This window comes from Silene latifolia, chromosome 2 (genome assembly GCF_048544455.1).
Source record: "Silene latifolia isolate original U9 population chromosome 2, ASM4854445v1, whole genome shotgun sequence".
Taxonomy (NCBI): domain Eukaryota; kingdom Viridiplantae; phylum Streptophyta; class Magnoliopsida; order Caryophyllales; family Caryophyllaceae; genus Silene; species Silene latifolia.
The window spans coordinates 184,063,883-184,073,619 of record NC_133527.1 but is presented as its reverse complement, the minus strand read 5'-3'; positions in this window follow the sequence as shown (position 1 = coordinate 184,073,619).

Sequence of the window (9,737 nt, the reverse complement as noted above, 5' to 3'; positions counted from 1 at the left end):
AAGATGAGTACAACATTTCATCCTACGACAGACGGTCAGACTGAGAGAACGATCAAGACTCTTGAGGATATGTTACGAGCTTGTATGATGGACTTTGGTGGTAGCTGGGAACAGAGGTTGGATTTGATAGAGTTTTCTTACAACAACAGCTATCACACTAGTATTAGCATTAGGGCTGAGCAAAAAATCCGATTATCCGAACCGATCCGTTATCCGATCCGCATCCGATCCGAAAAACCGGATACCCGATCCGAAAATTTCGGATACGGATCGGATATCGGATATTAGAATTTGAAAAATCGGATATCCGTATCCGATCCGAAAATTACCAATATGTGTTTTTTTTGGATTTCTGAACTTTGGGCTTCGTTGGCCCATACCACACTTACCCATTATTTCATATATAAAGTAAAATTTCCACTCAAAACCTAGAATATACCTTCATTTCTGCCATCTCCAATCCTTTTTTTACCTCACTTTTCTGATTCTCTCTCTCACTCTCCCATTAAATTATACAGAGAAGTCAAGAACTCATATCTTATCTTCATCTTCACATATTCAAATGATTATCTTCGTCATTTTTCGATTTTAGTCTTTATTTTGCTAATTTTTTGTGTGCCAAATCGATGAACGTCACCGTCTGTATTGGCCATGGACGGATCTACTGTGTACAAGATATCTTCTTCACTCGAGTTTAGTTAACGATGCATCTGAAATACTTAGATTACCAAGATTTTTATGTCTAACATTCCATTGTTAGATTTGTCTGTATCAATTTTTTATTAAAGTTCTTCTATTTGCTATTTTGGTGTATTATTGAAAATGATAATTGAACATGAGATCTGATTTTTACTTATTGGAAACATGATTCACACCTTAAACATCTTGCTTTTGGAGAACCAAGGACGAAAAGTTAGGCAAATATGTCAAAAAATTACACTAACACACCAGAGTAAAGTCTCCGTTGAACCAAGCCCAAATTTCTAGTAATTCGGATCGGATACCGGATGTTTGGATATCCGATCCGTTATTTTCGGATCTTAAAATCGGATATCCAAAGTGATTCGGATCGGATATCGAGTAATGAAATTTTGAATTTTCGGATCGGATATCCGATCCGAAATTCGGATTCGGATCGGATATCCGATCCATGCTCTGCCCTAATTGGCATGGCACCGTTTGAGACTTTATATGGGAGGAGATGTAGGAGTCCGATTTAATGGGACGACAGTGCTGAGGCAGTAGTTCTAGGACCAGAGATGGTACATGAGATGGTTGAACAGATTAAGATGATCAGGGAACGGATGAGAGCAGCTCAGGATAGGCAAAAGAGTTATGCAGATCTACATCGCCGGGATATAGAGTTTCAGGTTGGGGATAAGGTTCTTCTGAAAGTGTCTCCTATGCGTGGGGTTATGAGATTTGGGAAGAAAGGCAAGCTGAGTCAGAAGTTCATCGGGCCTTATGAGATCTTAGAGCGGGTTGGAGAGGTTGCATATGGTCTGGCTTTACCAGCTGCGTTAGAGAGAGTGCATAATATGTTTCATGTATCTCAGCTACAGAAGTATGTGAGTGACCCGTCACATGTGTTAGAGGCAGAGAGCTTAGAGCTAGATGAGTCCTTATCATATCTTGAGGTACCCAAGCAGATTCTTGACCGGAAGGTTAGGAAGACTAGGAGTGGTGAGACAGTTTTGCTTAAGATCCTTTGGTCTAACCACGAGACTGAGGAAGCTACATGGGAGGCAGATGAGGCCATGAGAGAGAGTTACCCTTTCCTTTTTGATCAGGTATGTATGGTTACGGAGACGTAACCTTGTTTCTTTTAGGGGGGGTAGGAGATGATCGCGAAGAGTTTTTAAGAGCTTTTTATACCTTTTTACGTTGTCTCGGTATGTTTGTTGTGGTTGAGTCGGGTTGAGTTTGGGTTAGTAACATGTTTTGTGTTGAGTTTTGTTTTGGTTGTTGAGTCGGGAGTGTTGTAGTGTGTGTCTTTGTTTTGTTGTGATTTGAACTTCGGGGACGAAGTTCTTTTTAAGGAGGGAAGACTGTAATACTACGGATTTATGAGTCCCTGGGTACTCTATCGAGTAGGCCTTACTCTTTCGAGTAAGGGTGTGTTACGTTTTAAAAATAGTTTCTGACCTGTTGGGTACTCGATCAAGTAATGTTGATACTCGATCGAGTAAGGGGGCACTCGATCGAGTACCTCAGCTACTCGATCGAGTAGCCCGTTTACGGGGGATGATTTGTCGGGTTTTGTTAATAATGCGATTATTATCGGGGACACTTACTCCAACAATTGTGATCGCATTATTATCGGGGACACTTACTCCAACAATCTCCCACTTGTCCTCGACAAGTGTGCGTCACCAATTCTCTTGTCCTATTACTATCTCCCACTCAATGCAAGGTGTCTTTCGGGCTGTACTTGCAAGTGATCATATCGAGAGTGGTTTCCTCGATCTGGAGAATAACTGATTGACCGAAGTTATCTACCATAGATACCATCCGAGCGTGGCCACGCATTTCCAGTTCATTACTCCTCGAGTGGCCCTGAGATATTGTTTTAACCCTGACAAAGGGGTGGACAATTCCTATCGCACTTATTCCCTTCGACTAGCCACAACCATCATAACCCAAAGTATGCCCATTTGACCCCATTTACGAAGGTCGTAGTAACACAAATAAAAGTTAATCTGAAACTGTGCCATCTTAGGCGAACAGTCTTTAGTCAAAAGAATCGACTCATTAGAATACTATAGTAGCTCTCGCCACGACCAGGCTATATAAATTTGCCAGAACTCTATAAGCGGTCACTGCCCGACAAAGTGTTCCTTACAGTCTGCCTATGTGATCAACTAGTCATTTCACATGACTCTATGGCACTTGAACTTGCCATCAATCGCATCACACTCTAGTCTCTTCGAGACGTCACCTCATACAAGTGACTATGGGCGAATACAATGCTAATCCGTGTTCACTTTAACGGGGTTCAATGTTGTCTCTACAATCCGTTTGGATGTAACAAAGTATAAAAAGGAGTTTTTAAAGTAAAAACTCGAACGACAAATGCGATTATCACATATGAATAGTCAATGCCTGATTACTATTTCATGTTCTATAATCTAATTTGATTTTGTATGTAATTGTTCATTTCAATTCAATTGAAATGACATGACTCATCATGTTTAGCCTATGAGAAGGCTTTGGTTAGTAGGTTTTATCAACTTCTTGTACCTTACTCAACCTTACTACATACTCGTTTTCCTTTGTAATGTATACATTTTTTCTGAGTACGTGTCGAGATCCAATCAAGACATAGGCCCTCTAGCCTAAGAATAGCTCCCACTGTTTTCACAGTGTGCGGGAACCATCTTAATTGCCTAGAACGATTCTAGAAAATCTATTTCTTAAATAACATAGCCACAATGGTATCTTAACCATCTTAATGTGTTTTGATTATGGTTTTGTCGGAAACCATGCGCAATCTTAATTGTCAATTGTCACTTGTGTAACACCCTTACACAAAATTGCATCAAAAACACTTTGCATTATATCCTTAATGCTTCTGCAAGCACTTAAGGGTAATCAATATGGCTACTTGGTAATTATTTATTGAATTCGATTTTGAAACAATTCATCATACTCAAAGTATATGAAGTGTTATACATCATTTCCTATTTAATTGATTCGGCAGCGGAAGCAAATGGAATCAATCAAATATGTTCAATTTTAATGAACTAGTCATGAATCTTATCAACATGAGACTTCTTATTTGACGCTAATATCATGTGGATTTATCTTCATAAATCCGGATAATAAGTCTTAAATCGTTCTCAATGATCAATATGTCATCCACATATAAGACTAATTAAAATTTTCGTAACTCCCACTAAACTCCATGTATAAACACAACTTCTCGACTTATCGAGAAAAGTTTTATAACATGATCAAAACATTGATTCCAACTCACTGATGTCATACTTAAGACCCTCTCTTAAGTTTCACATTATCTTAGGATTGCAAGAATCTACAAAACTCAAGACATGTATTGAATACATTCCTTCTAATTGAAGAAGTGGGTTTTAGATTCACTTGCTATGTATTTCATAATAATGAAACACAATCCCTAAGAAGATCCAAATAGACTTAAGCATTTCAACCAGTGCAAAATCTTGCTTTGAAATCTCTCTTTATTAGTGCAAAACCCTTTGTCACTAATCAAGCCTTTTTATTTCGGATTTTCATGGCTCTAAGCCTTGTATTGAGTTGTGACTTTAAACACTCTCATGTAAGTCATATGTTCATTACTTTCTAGAAGTAATCAACTTGAATCAAACGATTTCTTTTGTAAGTTATAAGCTCTTTACTTTCTTAAAAGTAGCATGAATTCATCATCTTCAACAAGTGACGAATTTAACCTCCTAGGTTTTAAAGAAACAACATCTTACACAAAACGTCTCATGTAGTCAAGAAAGACCAGTTTCTTGCGACATAACATTCTCTGTGGCATTCTTTGTGGCTCTTGAATAATTTCTCCCACTTTGTCTTCTAGAAATAAACTTGTATTTTAGAAAGACAGCTTCACGAGCCGCAAACCCGTCGTACTCGTGATAATTAAAAGGGAAAAATGAGCATTTGTTTTGTTGTGAAAACTTATAAATATGGTACTCTACCATTTCATATCTCATATGATTCGTTTTAGATTTAGTGGAAAAATAATTTAGACAAAATGATAAAATCCCCAAAAGGATCAAGTAACTCAAAGTAACTTGATTGAAGTCCAAACCATATCGAATAGCGTTTGATTTCTTATCCAACCACACATTATTCCATAATGCGTGCTTAGAGAGATTAACTTGTGATACTATATCACTTTTCCTTTGGCTTATATCAAAGGCTTCACTTTGATAATCCCATCACGATTAAATCGCGATTCCTTGAACTCTTTGAACTTCTTCAAATATTTCTCTATTTACCTTATTAAGTGAACACATTAGTGTCAACCTAAATCGTTGGTAAAAGAAAATGATCAACCTATTTTGGATCAATGATTTACAACCTCGATCTCCTTTTCAACCAAAAGGCACGAGACATCTTGCTTTGAATACAATATACGCATATACCATTAACAATATAATGGTTTCAAGAGTACTCGATAACTCTTTGCGTTTATCATTCTAGAATTTAAGGTTTAATCTTGGGTTACCAATTTGAGTTTTGCATCATCTACATGATATATCATTCTAGTTTGGTTTAGAATATACTCACCTTGATAATGGGCTAGCCATACATCAAATTGTGGTGTATAGGGTCACAAACGTGAAACCTCTTTTGTATCTTAACAAGTTTATATTCTTATTTAGAGTTTATGCACTTAATAGTCACAATTAAGTACAACTTTAAATCCAAAAACTAGATTGAGTAAACAATTACTCTATCTCTCGACATTATTGTTGCTAGTCGTCATTTTCTAATCATCTTATGTGTCGAATACAATGATGAAAACCTCCACTGGTTTCTAATATTGACGAAGTAGTACTAGCAAAATTTATGTTTAATCAAATAAACATTCAAAGAAGAAGGTCCCATTAGATGTCCCACAACTAACTTGTTGATGCTTCAATAATTTGGGGTAGTTTCCTTTCTTGTGTCCAACATTTAAGACAATGGAAACTTTATCGGTCGGGATTGATAGGTTTAGTATCGTTATTCTCAATAACTTTACTTTTATCATTACCTTGTATCAATTCCATTATAATCTTTACTTCTTGAACCTCGTCCTTTTCTTAACGGTTTAAGAGAATGCTCCCACTCATTTCAAAGAATCTTTACTTAGAGAAGCAAAGTTGAATCTTATGAAGACTACTCTTCAATTCAATCGTTTTAGTCTTAAAACTTTCATTGAAGTGGTTGCGTTATTTTGGTCAATTACGAATTCTGACAAATCTAATTACCAAAACAATTTATCGCTTCAAAGTACTTAATTCAATTAAGTATATGAAAAATAATCCATTGTAAGTAGATGTGTTAGTCAAGAATCAAAAACCTGTTTGATAATGAATAACTTTTATCTATACTCTTTACAAGAGATCCTTCCAATGGATAATATGAGGTTTTAGAAGAAAATTCATATTTGTCTTTAGTTACGATGTTTTAATGGAGATTTGAATCAAAAAACGAAAAGATATCGTATATGAATTGTGGTAAATAAATACAACAATATGATAACGGAATAATGAAAACAAAACATTCATCGTTATTATAATACTTGTAAATAACAAGTAAAGCATTTACATAGTGATCTCTACCCAACTATGATAAATGATTCCAAGATCCAAATTCATATTAACTTGGGGCACGGTGTGCCGAAATACCCTTTATTAATATAACTTGGTGGATTAACTTTTTAATCGATTCTACTTTAAGAACTCTTGGTCGATAAAATTACATTAATATTTTATCTCTAGCCCGAAACACATCCGGAAATCGTCGTGAATACTTTCGTTGAGTTCAACCCAAATTTCGAATAAATGTGTCCATGATCCAAACTCATATCAACTTAGGGCACGGTGTGCCGAAATACCCTTCATTAACATAAATTCGGTGGATAGACATTTATCACCCACTTCCCCTACGTAACAAGGTTTGTACCCCGGTGTGGCCGAGTGCACTCCCTCACGAAATAGGTTTTCATGGTTTCTACTTTTTTGGTAAGGCTAAGTCTCAATTGTTTATTTTTAGCGAGAGGTCATGTCAATTTATTATCTATCACGTTTTAAATGAACTAAAGCGGTGAACTACGATAATTATAATTGACACGGTCGATAAACTCGATTAAAATGACAATGCATGTTTTAGTTATGGCGATTTAGCGATGGATGCAACATATAAATAAAATGCAAAGCATAAAATAAATCCTAGTATGGCCTTCCTAAAATAGGAAATCTAATTAACTATTACATATTCGGAAACCAACTCTATTGGTCCCTTGAACTTCGGTTTTGGCACGCATCTCGAGGTAACACCGTCTTTATGTATCGCCTTCTTGAGTGACACCGTCTTCAAGGAACTCCGGAATAAATAAATTACATAACAAATTACATAATTTCCTATTATACATTTGTAATTAAAATAAAATAAATCTATTAAATTACAAAACGGTGATACGAGATCACAATAAATTACAACCGAATCGATATTCCCATACATTTCGGGTAATACCAATTAAAAACTAAGGCCATACTAAGTAAAAATTACATAATTTAAAATTACATAAAATAAAATTATGACAATCATAAATAAAATGCAGCATTATAATATGTCTGAACATGCCCAATTTTATGCTAAATCGCCTTTAATGAGCCAATATCGTATATTAAACGGTTTTTACGGATTTGCGTGATTCAACGTTTTAGAATCACAAGAAATTACATAAAATCATATTTATGCACAAGTTAATTACCCTAACCAACTTAGGATTCAATATTAGTCTCCACTAACTATTTGATTATAATTAACTCATATTTCTTAAAATTGTTCATTAATTGACTCAAAATTACAATAAAATGCCATAAACTTCAAATAAATCACAAAAATTTCAAATAAATTCAAAATTTGAAATTTAAAACTCATGAACATTCTGGAAAAATACCATGACACTCATAATGTTCAAAAACTTAGGTTAAAATTTCGAAAAATTATCGGAAAAACTATGTTGCGGTTTATCGGATTTATCAATTATAATCATAAAAAACATGAGAAAAATTATATTCATCAACTTTTCAATTTTAGATCTGAAAAAAATAATAAAATGCAACATGTGACGTTTTTCCTTAGTCATGAAATATGTTTTAGCAATTATTCACTAATTAAGTCACTATTTATGCAATTTTTCATCAAAAATTCATAAATCATGCATAAAGACTTAGCCTATTATTTTACACTCATCTTGTAAAATTGCATGTGACAACATACTAAATTTCTATGACCAGATTCGAAATTTATCTCATATTAACCTATTTTTCATCTAAATCCGATTTTTAACATGAAAAATCCATATTTCGAGCATAAAAACTCCAAAAATTCTGAAAAATTACAGATCATCTAAAAATAATATATGTGAAAACATATCCAAAAACCACTGGAAAATTCGAAGTTTAGCTAATTTTCGTCCAAAAATGACATTTTTATCATAGAAATCACATTTTAATGCCAATATTATATAAAATGAACAATAAAATCCATAAATTAACCAAAAATCCTAAATACATTTTAGGACCAGAAACTTTAACATGCATAATAAATTTCGTGATATTTCATAATAAACACAAATTTATGAGTTTTATATGTTAATCGTATAACTCGGAAAAACTATAACCGATTTGCATGCAAACAACCTTGTGCTCTGATACCGCTTGTTAGGAATCTATATCTCATTACTTAACATATTCATATATGTTACATTTAATTTAGTCATAAAATTAATTACAAATCTTATGCATGCAAACTAAAATAGATAAGTGAAGAAATCGTTTTCTCACCATATGATTTTTGGATTATAAGGGCACCAACAAGATCTCCTTCTTGTTAGTTCTTGAGCTTTCTATTAATGGATGAACATTCATGACTTCAAAATAGAAGCCCTCCAATTAGTAGCACCCAAGACTATCCCTTAATCCCACAAACTAACATGTACTAGATATTTGTAATGTGGTTTACCTTAAAATTGATTACTAATACTCATATACTACTACTAGTATTATTAGTTATTGATTCATACAAATTAGCAGGCCCGTCTTTGAGCTCGTGCAGCCCGTGCGGCTGCACAGGGCCCCCAAAATTTCAGCCCAAAAACCCAATTAATAAGACTATAATTAAATCTAGCGCATGAAAGAAATATTGACAGCAATGTGTCCCAGTGGTCTGCCTTTTGCCTTCCATCCTCAGATCCCGTGTTCAATTCTTATTAATGTTCAGTTTTTTTCTTGCTTGCATTTAATAGTGGGCCTCACATAATTGGTTTTATTTCCATATTCCTATTTTAGCAAATGAGAGTATAAAACGGTATTGAGAGTTGAGGCCAAGCAGGTCAGCACAATATTTTTCACCTTTCAAGAGTTCAACCAAATTTAAAATAATCTATGTTCAACCAAATTGTAATTGACCCAAATTATTTTGGGATCACAAAATCTTCAGAGAGACGGTCTCTCAATAACGTTATTGAGAGACCTCTCACATGATGAGGTGAGGGACCATTGAATTTCTTTTTTCCTTATTATGTCTCCCACTAAATTAGTGGCAGACAGTCTCTCACGAGACATACTGTTTTGGGATTAAGGCTCTAATGTTGTTGTTAGTTGTCTGTTATAAGTAAGATTTCACTTAAAAAAGACCCAAGAATGGCGGGAGATGACGTTCAAGTTCGCTCATGAGATTTAAATAACTAATAAATTTATATTTGTACGTGGGTTTAATTTATTATTTCATTTAGCATCCTAAAATGACTTTATAATAAAACTTAGGTTTTATTTCATAATATTTTAAATTTCAAGCTTTATTTTCGATTGGTAATTTAAATTTAGATTTACACAAAAGTTTGAAAAATTCGCTTTTGAACCGTTACAAGGGCCCCATTTTTAAATTTCGCACAGGGGCCTCTTAATCTCCAAGACGGCCCTGCAAATTAGATTCATAAAACTTGATTTTATGATGAACAAGAGAGAGAAGTTTAT